The sequence below is a fragment of the Macrobrachium nipponense genome, chromosome 13, assembly GCF_015104395.2.
Source record: "Macrobrachium nipponense isolate FS-2020 chromosome 13, ASM1510439v2, whole genome shotgun sequence".
Lineage (NCBI taxonomy): Eukaryota > Metazoa > Arthropoda > Malacostraca > Decapoda > Palaemonidae > Macrobrachium > Macrobrachium nipponense.
The window spans coordinates 90,989,019-91,002,595 of NC_087206.1; the positions used below are offsets into that span (position 1 = coordinate 90,989,019).

At 52.3% G+C, this 13,577-nt stretch overlaps 1 protein-coding gene across 3 annotated transcripts in view; it reads right to left on the bottom strand.

Moving 5' to 3' along the window:
• The window catches only part of LOC135225200 (uncharacterized), a 50,047-nt gene extending 38,787 nt beyond the window's left edge, over positions 1-11,260 (bottom strand). The window contains exon 1 of one of the 3 annotated variants that reach the window (XM_064264506.1): positions 11,106-11,260. The gene's annotated coding sequence lies outside the window, so the exon portion shown is untranslated. Of the gene's footprint in view, positions 1-10,964; positions 10,988-11,038; positions 11,062-11,105 lie in introns of those variants that run through there. The other 2 variants (XM_064264508.1, XM_064264509.1) reach the window with 2 other exon arrangements.
• Between the last annotated feature and the right edge of the window lie 2,317 nt (positions 11,261-13,577).

Sequence of the window (13,577 nt, forward strand, 5' to 3'; positions counted from 1 at the left end):
GACTTCTTCTTTGCAGAAGAAGCGACGGGCCCCCCGTTCCCGAAGGAACAGGAGGACCAGCAGAAGAGCTCCCCAGCTCGCCTGAGCGAGCCGGGCCCTTAGAAGATCCGAAGGAGTCTTCTTAGGGGGGGAGGAGGCAACCTTCTTCTTCTTCGGCTGTTTAGCCTTAGAAGTCGAAGGGGAAGGAGAGGCAGCAGACGACGAAGAAGACGACGAAGACGACGACGACACCTTCTTCCTCTTCCTCTTCTTCTTCGCCAGGCTCCGCAGGACAGACGTCAGGTCTTCCATCCAGGAGGGAGCCGGGGCAGTTGCCGAAGCAACAGGGCCCGACTGCACCTGTCCGGAAAGACCTGAGACTGTGACAGCACCACCAACAGCAGGAACAACAGGAACAGGTCCGGGACAGCAGGAACGGCAGGAAACATCTGAAAGAGAATGCGCAGGCCCCTGATCTGAAAAGGAATGAGCGGCTGGGACAGCAACAGGTACGGCAGGCACGGCAGGTACCACAGGAGAGCCAGGCGTCCTGTCGGCAGTTACCGTCATCCTCGGCACTGGCGGCAGGTCCAGGGGGGTACTCTTTGGGCAGCAGCGGGAAGTCCGGGGTCGGCAATACAAAGAATCCAGGTGGTGGTGGCACCGTCCTCTTTGGCACGGCAGTAATGGGTTTTTGTATAGCAGCCGTGGGTGTCACCGACATTATATGTGGCGTATACACCAGATGCGGTGGCATCTCATATGCTGGTGTCGTTACTGTGGTTGTAGTAGTGTCACCGCACCATGAGTGACCACTGCCGACCCGCCAACCCGCTGAATCAACCCTTGGATGCTGGGCACTCCCTGCAGTCCCAGCGACTCCCACACCGTCCCAGGTCGTCCTTCGCTGATGGCACACCTGCGGAAGCAACAGTCGGTTAGTTATAGAGGGGTTTCCTCACGCCTGGGGGGAGACGCAACCCCCCCAGAGCGTACGGAAGACCCCGAGTACAGCTGTACGTCCGGGTAGCGGGCGCCCTCATCCACACTCGACGGATCGAGAGAGAGAAGGACTCCGCTATCCCCCCCCGCAGGGGAAGGCGCGAAACGGGTGGGGCTGGCCGGGGGGCAGGAAAGAGGACGAAGTGTCCGTTACCAAAGGAGTCACTGGACTTTCCGATGACTTCTTGGGCGGCCTAAAGTCTCTTCCTGCCCTCGTACAGCACCCACTGCGCCTCGGACCAATTCATACATGTGACACAGGGCTCGTTGCGGGAGCACTCTCGCCCCCGACAACGAGTACAAACCTCGTGAGGGTCCACATCAACAAATGATCTAAAACCTCCACATCTACGCCCCTCCAGCCCGGGACACACTCTACGGGCGACTGGAGGGCGCGGTGATATCTCCATTTCTTCCTCACTCATTGCAAGATCAATAAAGAAATGTACAAGTACTTACAGTCACTCTGATTTATACAGAAAGAGAGGGCAAATACTCAAACTCAAAGCAAACGACAAAGCGGGCAGAGCGATGACGAACACGTCCTTCCCACACACGGCCGAAAGCAAAAGTGATTTGTTTACCTCCCAGTCGCGCGGCGCGCGACGATCGGACAAGCAGTTAACTACCGTTCTCCCCTTGTTCGAAGCTTACGACCGTTCCAGCTGCCGCTAGCTACTTCCTATTGTTAAAGGACCGAGGGTTTGTATTACGTATCGGAACAAAGAGTACTTACATCTTTCAATTACACACTTTCGCCCAAAATACATGACTCGGCGCGAGTGCGCCCGCCCTCGGCACCGAGACATAATTCAAGGGTTCAATTCATGAAAAGAGCGGAAATCGCCGTCTCTACGGCGATAGCTCCATGTTGATTCATAATTAAGTAATGAAAATGAAAACAGTGTACTTACAGTTTCATTTTCAAGTCAAACCAAACCATTAGTAGAAACACAATATAAACAAAGCATACGACGATGAAGCGGGCAGAGAGCGATGACGAACACGTCCTTCACACCCGCGGCCGAAAGCAAAAGTGATTCTTCACCTCTCGGGCGCGCGCACGATCGGACAAGCAGTTAACTACCGTTCTCCCCTTGTTCGAAGCTTACGACCGTCCCAGCTGCCGCTAGTTACCTTCCTATTGTTAAAGGACCGAGGGTTTGTATTACGTATCGGAACAATTGCATTTTTCCTAACTATACAAACCTGAGGTCCTTTAACAATAGGAAGGTAACTAGCGGCAGCTGGGACGGTCGTAAGCTTCGAACAAGGGGAGAACGGTAGTTAACTGCTTGTCCGATCGTGCGCGCGCGCGTGAACGGGCGGGGGTGAAGAATCACTTTTGCTTTAGGCCCATGCAAAAAGTTGCAGAGTGAGGGGTGGTATGAGGTGGGACTATATGTAAAGGACCTCAGGTTTGTATAGTTAGGAAAAATGCAATTTTCGACAAATTGTCATTTGTTCCGATACGTAATACAAACCCTCGGTCCTTTAACAATAGGAAGACTCACTTCTTGGTGGGTGGAATCTGAGTCTTTTTGGTGAACAGACTGGTGTTCGTCCAACCTTGGAATGCCTCCCTGGTCGTAAGAGCAAGGGAGGGATCCAAACCTCTGTCCGATTGATCGGGGTGTGCACCGCAGGATCAATGGTCAGACCTCTGAGCCAAGTACTAAGAGAGAGGCAAGCGTATCTCTTCGTACCAGCATTGCAAGAACTTGTTCCTGTACAGGAGCCAATATAAAGTTATGAGTTTGTCTCAAGTAGGCATCCACTCCTTCCCCCTTGTTGGAGGGAGTGGAGGATATTTGCTTCTATCCCTAACTAAAGGGATAGATTGGGGCTCGGTTGAGTAGCTTACCTGCATCGAATTCTTCCAGCATGGTGACGACCGTGACCCTCTGCCCACAGGTAGAGAGAGAAGATGGAGAAGAGAAGCCAGTCGCACTCTCATTCAACCATTCATTCCTACAGTCACACCAGGAATCGATGCTGTTCTGCCTGCTCGGGTGCTGGGTAAGCTTACACAACGTGTTGAGCAGCCACCACAGGTCCCAAGGAAAAAGTATCCAAGGACTTGTGGGCAATATCCCGAAGGTAGAAGGACGTGAAGGTAGTCTGGTTGGCCCAGACACCTGCCTTCAGGACCTGCGCCACGGAGAAGTTCTTGCGGAACGCCAAAGAGGGTCCAATACCTCTGACTTCGTGGGCTCTCGGTCGGAGCGTACGGATGTCGTCACTACCATCAGCCTCGTACGCTCTCCTGATCACCTCACGCAGCCAGAAAGAAAGCGTGTTCTTGGATACTTCTTCTTGGTAACCCCAGTGCTAACGAAGAGGCGTCGACACTCAGGCCTGAGGTGTCGAGTTTTCTTCAGATAGCGCCGTAGCGCCCTCACAGGACAAAGCAGCATCTCATCCGTATCGTTGTCGGTGAAATCCATTAGGGAGGGGATTGTGAAAGACTCGAAACCTGTCGTCAGGGATCGACGGATTCTGGAGTCTTAGCTTACGAATTCGGGACGAAATCGAGCGTCACAGATCCCCAGCCCCTGGAATGTTTAACATTGAAGGACAGACCATGAAGTTCCCCTACTCTCTTCGCCGATGCCAGGGCCAGCAAGAAGAGGGTCTTGAGGGTCAGATCCCTGTCTGACGACTCTCGGAGTGGCTCGAATGGTCTTCGAGTCAAACTCCTAAGGACGAGAGTCACATCCCACTCAGGGGGCCTGAGCTCCCTGGGTGGGCAAGACCTTTCGAAGCTCCTCATTAGCAAGGAGATCTCGAACGAGTTCGAGATGTCCAGTCCCCTCAGTTTTAGGACGAGTGCCAGTGCTGCTCTATATCCTTTAACTGTGGGTACTGAGAGGAGCTTCTCTCGGCGAAGAAATACGAGGAAATCCGCTACCTGCTGAAGAGTGGCTCTGAGAGGAGATAGACCCCGTCTACGACACCAACCACAGAAGACGGCCCACTTCCCCTGGTACACAGCTGCAGAGGACTGTCTGACGTGTCCAGCCATCTCTGTTGCTGCGCTGCGAGAAAAGCCTCTCGTTCGCAAGAGATGGTGGATAACAGCCAGCCGTGAAGTTGTAGGGACTGGACTGCTCGGTGGTACCGCTCTACGTGTGGCTGGGCTAGAAGGTTGTGCCAGTGGGGCATCTCTCTCGGTTCTTCTGCAAGAAGAGCCAGCAGGTCCGGATACCAAACGGCTTGAGGTCGTTTGGGAGCCACCAGGATCATCCTGAGATTGGGAGTGACCAGCTGCTCGGCTGATCACTTTCCGAATCAGACAAAAGGGAGGAAAGGCATAGACGAAGAGGTTGTCCCAGGGGTGTTGAAGAGCGTCCTCTGCAGCTGCCCATGGGTCCGGCACGGCTGAGCAAAAAACTTGAAGTTTTTTGTTGTGCCGGGTGGCGAACAGGTCTATGACCGGACGCCCCCACAGGTTGAAGAGCCTTTCCGCCACTTCTGGTGTAGGGACCACTCGGTCCCTATTACCTGATCCCGACGGCTGAGCTTGTCCGCTACTACATTCCTCTTGCCTGGAATGTAGCGGCTGACGACAGCTCTATCGAGTGAGCCGTGGCCCACTCGTGCACCTGCACAGTCAACTGGTGTAGCGGGAGAGACACTAGGCCCCCCTGCTTGTTGACGTATGCCACTACTGTGGTGTTTGTCGCACATCAACACCACCGAGTGTCCCATCAAGCGGTCTTGGAACTCTTGGAGAGCGTAAAACGCCGCCTTGAGTTCCAGGACATTGATGTGAAGGTGCTTGTCGTGATGGTCCCACACACCTGCAGCCAGCAACTCCTCCAGGTGTGCGCCCCATCCCTCGGTCGATGCGTCTGAGAACAGCAGCATCTCCGGGGGGGGAGTGCGTAGGGGCACTCCTCTTAAGAGGTTCCTGTCGTCGAGCCACCAGGCTAGGTCCTGCCTCACCTTCTCCGTGATGGACACGGGGAAGTAAGGTGGATCCTTTACCTGTGACCAACTCTCCCTTAGTCTCCACTGGAGAGACCGCAGGTGAAGACGTCCGTGAGGAAACTAACTTCTCGAGTGACGACAGGTGGCCGATCACGACTTGCCATTGCTGAGCTGCCTGTTCCTGCCGAGACAGGAACCGGCGGCTGCCTCCCTGAATTTGCTGATCCTCAAGTCTGCGGGGCGGACTTGAGCTGCTACCGTATCGATCAGCATACCCAGGTACTTCATCTTCTGCTTGGGTTCGAGATCGGACTTCTCGTAGTTTATCACGATCCCCAGATCGCGACAAAACTTTAGAAGTCGATCCCTGTCCTGCAGCAACTGCGAGCGGGAGCTCGCCAGGACCAGCCAATCGTCGAGATACCTCAGAAGACGTATCCCGTGCGAATGGGCCCAAGCAGACACCAGCGTGAACACTCTCGTGAACACCTGTGGGGCGGTTGAGAGACCGAAGCAAAGTGCCCTGAATTGGTACACGTCCCGTCTGAAGATGGGAACGCGGGAGGTACTGTTTCTGGAGGACTGATGGATGGGTATTTGAAAATACGCATCTTTCAGGTCCACCGAAAGCATGAAGTCGTTCTCTCCCTGATGGAGTCCAGCACGGAACGTGCCGTCTCCATCTTGAACCGAGTCTGGCGAACAAATCGGTTCAGGGGAGAGAGATCTATCACCGGGCGCCAGCCCCCCGATGCTCGTTTTCCACTAAAGAAAAGGCGGCTGTGTAAAAGCCCGGTAACCGATCTACTACGACTCTACAGCTCGTTTGGTCAGCATGGTCTTGATCTCCTGCCGAAGAGCGTCGTCCTTTGAGGATCCCAGCACATAAGTCTGAAGATGGACCGGGTTGGAGGTGAGGGGTGGTCGAGATTCGAAGGGTAGTAGATATCCCTCCCGAAGGACGTCTACTATCCAGGTCTCGGCACCGTAGCGCTGCCAAGTTGCCCCAATGGCTCGCTAGGCACCCCCCCACTTCCGCAGCTGGTGAGGGGGAACGCCGTCCCTAGCGTTTCCCACCTCGCTTCGACTCTTCCCAGCACCTCCTCGGGGAAAGGAGGGCTGGGAGGAGGGCTGGTTACGGCCTCCTTTACCAGAAGTTGAAGCAGGAAGAGTCTTTCCTCGGGGCTTCGATGGAGCAGCCGTCTTAGCAGCCGAGGAAGCGCTAGCTAAACTCTTAGGCTTAGCCGCAGTTGTACGAGGTTGCCCAGAAACCTTCGTAACTGCCTGGTGAACCAGACGGTCACTGTCATCAGTGCGCCGTCTTTCCACCGCAGCGTCCACCATCTCTCCGGGAAAGAGAGCGGAGGAACTCTTCATTGGTCCGTTACGGAGTCCATTTACCGCCTCACGCCCGGCCCCCTTGGCTACTCGTGTAAGGACAGCGTCCCTACGACGGAGAACCAAGTTGGCCCACAGGTTTGCCGTCTGATGGGCGAGGTAGGAGATGGCCCTACCTCCAGACTGGCACAGTCTCCTGAAGTCGGGGTCTTCTTCGAGGGCAGCACCCCCGGAGTCGGCCGCGACCTTGGATACTGTGAGGGACCACAGATCCAACCAAGAGACTGCCTGGAAAGCCGCCATAGCGGTAGCTTCCAGGCCCAGTGCCTCCTGCTGCGAGAACCACAAGTTCTCCGACAGGAGCTGCTGCAGGGACACACCTGGAGTTAGCCTAGCTAGCTCCGGGTTAACCTGTTTGGGCGGTATTGGATCCACTGATGGCACGTAGAACTTCCGCTGTCGCTGCAGAGGAAGGAGGAAGTAGCTTGGAAGGACCGTCCTGACTTTAAGTGGAGTCCTCTCGTCCTGAGACGAAATTCTCCACCTGGTCAAGGACTGAGTCTGCAAGCTCCGATCGCGGCAGTCCCACCGTCATTTTGGGTTCCCTCTTCGGGCCCCAAAATGACTCGAGCCGGGACGTGGGCTCAGATGGTGGTAGCGGCGATCCTTCCCCCAGGTCGTTGTGCTGACGAATCAGCGCAATAACCTGGGCAAAGTTCCTCTGGATCTCGGGAGTCACAGCGTCCTGAGGAGTAGGACCGTCCAGTCCCTCCAACAGGAGCAGCTCTCGAGACCCTCCTCCTTCAGAAGGAGGAACAGCAACAGCCCCCTGATGGTCGCCTCCAGCCACTTGCGCGTACGACCTGGCTGGTCCTAAGACCATGCCTGGTGCGTGCGGCATCGTGACGGGATCGTGAGCGGCGCACCTCTCACGATCACTCCTAGATACCTCGCTCTTCCCGGTGTAGCCCGAGGAAGTTGAAGGTATAGGAGAGACAGACCTGACGCTCCCCCCCGCTCGCTGGCAGGACCAGCGTACGTGGGGGGCTGCAGCCGATCACCAACCCGCGGTGGGGATCTATCTGCAGGCCTGGCCGTGCCGCTCACCTGTGGCGAGCGGCTCGACTGAGTACGTCGACCCCGATCCCGTGCGTCAGACGAGCTGCTGCTGGCCACCGTCTCCGTCCGGTCCCTGTGGGAGCGACGGTCAGGTGATCTGCAGAGCTCGCTTTCGCGGTGAGACCGGTGAGCGTCCTCACGGCACGTCAAACCGCTGGTTACCAGCCGAGCTGGTACCGTTGGTCGAGGGGACCTCTTCCCAGCCTCAACCCGTGGCCGGTCAGAGACCGTCACGTCAGCCCGAGGTACCAGCTGGTCGCTACGAGAGCGGCCGCTGGCCTGGCGAGAGTCACTTGCGCGATTCTCGACAGTCTTCTGCTCCGTGCCTCGGTCATGACGGTGAGCGAGCTCAGGCGTCTTGACTTTAGCTGCACGGTCGCCCGAAGGAGACCGTACACTCGGACCTTCTCGCGAACGAGAAGTCGAGCCGGTACCTGGCTTAGCAGCAGTGCTACCAAGACCAGGCGCGGATGTACCAGCAGTAGCCAGCACATCCTTGGTCCCCGTCTTCTTCTTCTTCTCAGAAGAGGAGAGCGGGCCCTGTTCCCGAGGGAACAGGAGGACCAGCAGAAGCACCCCCCGTCACGCCAGAGCGAGACGGGCCCTTCGAAGGTCCCGCAGGAGCCTTCTTAGGGGGGGAGGAGGCAGCCTTCTTCTTCTTCGGCTTGGAAGCCTTAGAAGTCGAAGGGGAAGAGGCGGCAACAGACGACGAAGAAGACGATGAAGACGACGACGACACCTTCCTCTTCTTCTTCTTCTTCTTCGTCAGCTCTCTCAGGACGGACGTCAGGTCTTCCATCCACGGAAAAAGTCGGGCCAATTGCCAAAGCAACACGCCCGACTGATCCTGTCCGGAAGGACCTGAGACCGGTGCAGCACCTCCCATGACGAGACGCGACGTGGGCAGGGGCAGGCACGGCAGGAGCGGCAGGGACATCAACAGCAGAGGACCAGCACCATCAGGACCAGCACCAGCAGGACCAGCACCAGCAGGACAGCACCAGCAGGACCAGCACCACAGGACCAGCTCCAGCAGCAACATCGGCATGAGCGTCCCGCACTGCGCGCTTCGTAGGAGCGGCGCAAGCGGCTGGGCCAGCAACATTAGCTGCAGGTACGGCAGCATAGTCCGGCGTCACAGGCATCTCCGAAACAGCCAAACTCATCATTGGACGGGCGGCAGATCCAGGGGCGAACTTTTGGGACAGCGAAGTCGGGAGTCGGCAGCACATAAAAATCCAGGTGGCGGCGGCACGCCCCTCTTAGGTACGGCAGCAATCGGCTTCTGGATTGATGCCGTGGGTGTCACCGACGCAATGTGTTGCGTATACACTACATGAGGAGGGGCGGCGTACGCTGGTGTGGACATTGTGTTTGTCGTTGTTGTGACTACACCATGTGTTACAACTGCCGACCCCGCCAGTCGTTGAATCAAGCCCTGGATACTAGGGGCGCCCTGCAGTCCCAACGACGCCCACACCTGTCCAAGGTCGTCACTCACAGAAGGCACACCTGAGGGAGGAACAGTCGGGTCAATTAGAGGGGCACCCTCGCGCCCGGGGGGGGGGGAGGACGAACCCCACCCAGAGCGGACGGAAGACCCCGAGTACAATTGAACATCCGGGTATCGGGCGCCCTCCTCCACACTCGACGGATCGAGTGAGGAGAAGGACTCCGAAACCCCCCCCGCAGGGGAAGGCGCAAATCGTGGGGGCTGAGCTGGAGGCAGGAAGGATGACGATGTATCTGTCACCAAAGGAGTCGCTGGAGAGCTTTCCGACGACTCCTTGGTCGGTCTACGCCTCTTCCTACCCTCGTACAGCACCCACTGCGCCTCGGACCAATCCACACACACATTACAAGGTTCGGCTCGGGAGCATTCTCGCCCCCGACACCGATAACACAATTCATGTGGATCAATGTCTGGATAAGAGCGAAATCCGCCGCATTTACACCCCTCCAGCCCGGGACACACTCTACGGGCAGCTGGTGGGCGCGGCGAAAGCTCTTCTTGATCCATAATTAAATTCACTTTCAATGAAAAATGAAAAAAGAGTACTTACAATTTCAATCAAGACCACAAACAACCAGTCAGAAGAAATTGTTAAACATCCAAAGCACACACGACGAAAATAGCGGGCAGAGCGATGACGAACACGTCCTGTCACACCACGGCCGAAAGCAAAAGTGATTCTTCACCGCCCGGGCGCGCGGCGCGCGCACGATCGGACAAGCAGTTAACTACCGTTCTCCCCTTGTTCGAAGCTTACGACCGTCCCAGCTGCCGCTAGTTACCTTCCTATTGTTAAAGGACCGAGGGTTTGTATTACGTATCGGAACAACTTAAAATTTGGCCTTAATTTCTAACTTTGGAGAAAATACTTACTTCGAAAGTAGAGTAGAGGTCTTTAGCTCCGTTTCTCACCAACAACAAGTCGCGACTGATGCCCATCTCCGGTGTCAGGACGCGTTATAATGTACTTTTTCGGAGGGTGGCAAGCGTTGAATGTAGGTGGCCTGTTGTGATGTTTTACCCTAAGTAAAAATTTCAAAAGCATTTTTGGTGAAGTTTGCACTGAGTTGGCCACCCTTTTCATTACCCTCAGTTTAAAGCTTTAAATTTGGCCTTAATTTCTAACTTTGGAGAAAATACTTACTTCGAAAGGAGAGTAGAGGTCTTTAGCTGCGTCTCTCACCAACAACTCGCGACTGATGACCATCTCAGGTGTCGGGACGCGTTATAAGTACTTTTTCGGAGGGTGTCCAGCCGCGAACGTCAGTGTGTTGGCCAGTCCATGTGGTTCTTTACCTTAGCTAAATGGACAGAACCTTTCCTATATTAAACGCCAGGTCCTGACCTAACCATTTCTTACCTAATTAGCTAACTTGGGGTGACATTCCCTGACCTGGCCAGGGGGCTTTGCCCCCACTGGACAGGGCCTAAAGGGCAGCAACTATCGGGAATCAGACTGTGCAACTAGGGTAAAAAACCGCATAGTACAGGGGTGGACCATGTACGATCAATGTGTACAACCCCTAAAAAAGTACATTATAACGCGTCCTGACATCGGAGATGGGCATCAGACGCGACTTGTTGTTGGTGAGAAACGGAGCTAAAGACCTCTACTCCGGTGTCAGGACGCGTTATAATGTACTTTTCTTGGGGTTGTAAACATTGATCGTACATGGTCCACCCCTGTACCATGCGGTTTTTTTATTTGTAGTAGGTAGTAGGCTAGTTTTACCGTTTTTTTTTTTTTTTGTTTTTTTTTTTTACAATCTCTACTTCAGTAAGCTGATAAAGTGCTAATTTTGAGCAAATATTAGCTTATGCCTACTTATTCATACATTTGTTCGCAGACGTTCAAAGAAGAAACTGAAAATATATAGGTAGGCTAGGTAGTAAGGCCGACAAGGAAAAAGTTGGTACCTAGCCTACCTACTACTACTACCTAGCTAGATCTCAGCCGCTATTCGGCGGCGGGCTAGACTATGACAGTTGACATTTTTCTAAAAAATTTTACCTCCTGAACAAGAACTTAAAGTAGGTAATATTTTTTCGGCAGGCTGTAATTAGCTGACCTTGAATTTACCTTTAAATTCTAACCTACGGTAAGGGGGTCCCGATGGGAATGCGGGTTTTGGGTGGGGTAAACTTACAACTTACGTCTTTATTACTAGGCTAAGCAAATCCATATACTAGATAGTACAGTAAATTAAAGGTAACAAGTTACCGTAAATATAGATGACAAGGTTAACCTCCTAAGTTATTAGCCTATGCCAGGAAAAAATAACGGTTTGGTTTGTCTATGATTAGTAGTACTAGTATGTGGGATATGCCTTTGAAACGGCTCCCCTGCTTGTTCTATTCCTCCTTTGTTTGTGTTTGTTTGAGTTTCTTCTTTATGAAATACCACATTTCTTTTATAAATTCTTTCCTATTCTCCACTTCCTCCCTCAGTAGGTGTACCAATAAGAGTATATTTGCTACTAATTCCTTTTTATTTTCTTGATATGGTTGCTGCACAAAACTATATCTATTTCTAATCTCATTGTATGCCGGACAGTAAAGTAAAAAATCTTCTAAATTTTAATTTTGTTCCTCACAGCATAAACATTTTGTATCTTCTCCTTTTATCCTATTTCTATCATTTAATCCTTGTATACCTAGTCTGGCCCTACTGACCAGCATTGTTTTTTCAGTGTTGTCATACCAGATTTCGTCTCTTGTGTTTTCTTTATATTTTCTGTAGATTCTTAACGTTGACTTTTCATTCATTCCTTTCTGCCATGCTTTTCTATCCCAATTGTTTATTATTTTTCTTAACTGTTTCCATTTTACTTAAGTTTATGTTTAGCTCTTTCATATACTCTTTTACTTGTATTATCCAGGTTTTTTTTCATACTGATCCATGGTTATCTCATATAGCTAGGAGCCTATTTCCACCACTCTTCAGTGTATGTTTCAGGTATGTTGGGTTTGCAATGACACAACGTCCTGGAGACTGAACTTTATTACAGGATACTCGGGAGCCAACTGACTCGCAAGTTCGCGAATCGCAACAGCGTATACAGAATTACAGTCACAGATAACGGATGCATGCTCGGCAGCGCATGGCCGAAGAACATATCGTACATCCCCCCCTCAAGAATATACTTATACATGGCAAAAATAAAAAGGGGAAAAATACAAAACATATCGTACACCTCCCCCCCCCCCAAGAACATTCTTATACATGACAAAAAATAAAAAGGGGAAAAATGCCCTTAGATCAATGAGAAATGAGAGACAAGAGAAGAAACAAAAAATTAAAGCTAACTTCTCGATGCATACACAAAAACGAAATAAAATACACAAATTCTCTGAAAAGAAATATCAATTCCTGATGCAATTGCATACAAAAGATAATAGGTAACATCACTCTACACTTTTAAATGTCTCACATGCCTGAAAAACGTGCCTCTTTAATACAGGGTCACTGAGGCCTACCATTATTTTCCGCAACAGCATGTACTCTATTAAACACTCCCCGCATTTGGGACACTCAAAATCACAGTCGGTGGCCTTCTGAGCACACCTCGAAAAATAGTCGCTCACTGATTCCTCGCGCCCTTGTGCGAGGGCAAAGAATTCAGACCACTGAACTGCCTGATTCGACGACCGCAACACAATATTCCCGATGGCGTCCAGAGCCGCGTCTGGGGCGAGGGCATTCCATTAGGCATCTGAATACCGAGCGTCCAGTGCACGTTGCAACGCCGGTACACAGTTGAGCCTAATGTGCACGACAACATCCTGCGGCGGGAACTTGTTAAGGTGAATCCAATACGTCATCGAACGTCTCCAGGATCTGAACGCTGCCGAGGACATTACCGCCTCACACTTCTCAGGGGCAGAGACAGGAACTTTACCGGCACGTGCTCCTGAACCGGGAAGGGCATCCTGAAGGGAACGGATGGCACGCTGCTGGTCTGCAAATAACGTCTGTGCTTGCATGACGGCCTGTGACAAGGCCCTTGGCATTGCAGGTGAGGCACGCCTCGGCGTGGCCTGGGGTGGTCGACGTATCTGGGGCATGGCTTGGTCCTTACCCTACTCACTGCGCCATGTTGGGTTTGCAATGACACAACGTCCTGGAGACTGAACTTTATTACAGGATACTCGGGAGCCAACTGACTCGCAACTCGCAAAGTCGCAACAGCGTATACAGAATTACAGATAACGGATGCATGCTCGGCAGCGCATGGCCGAAGAACATATCGTACAAGGTAGAATAGTTTATTTTTTACATCTCTTGAGTGGCAGGAAGAGGCCTCTATTTCAGATCTTAACGCACAACTTGAATTGCTCTATATACTTGATTGTCTATCTTCTGAAATTCATTTATAGTTTTCTTCTTGTCTAGTTTCATGACTTCCATGGCATACATGAATGATGACATCGCTAATCCTTTCCAGTACAATTTTCCTATTTTTACTCTGCTACAGCTTTTATTGATGACTGCATTAGCCATATTTATCATCTGCTTTGCTTTAATTTGGGCCCTTTTTATCTGCTCTCTGAAGCAGTCTTTCATGTTGTTGAATGTCACTCCTAGGTATTTAATCTGCTTAACTATTTTTATTCCTTCTATGTGCTCCATATTCTCCACATCATCCATACTATACCAGTCGTTGTATATTAGTATACTACTCTTGTCCTTGTT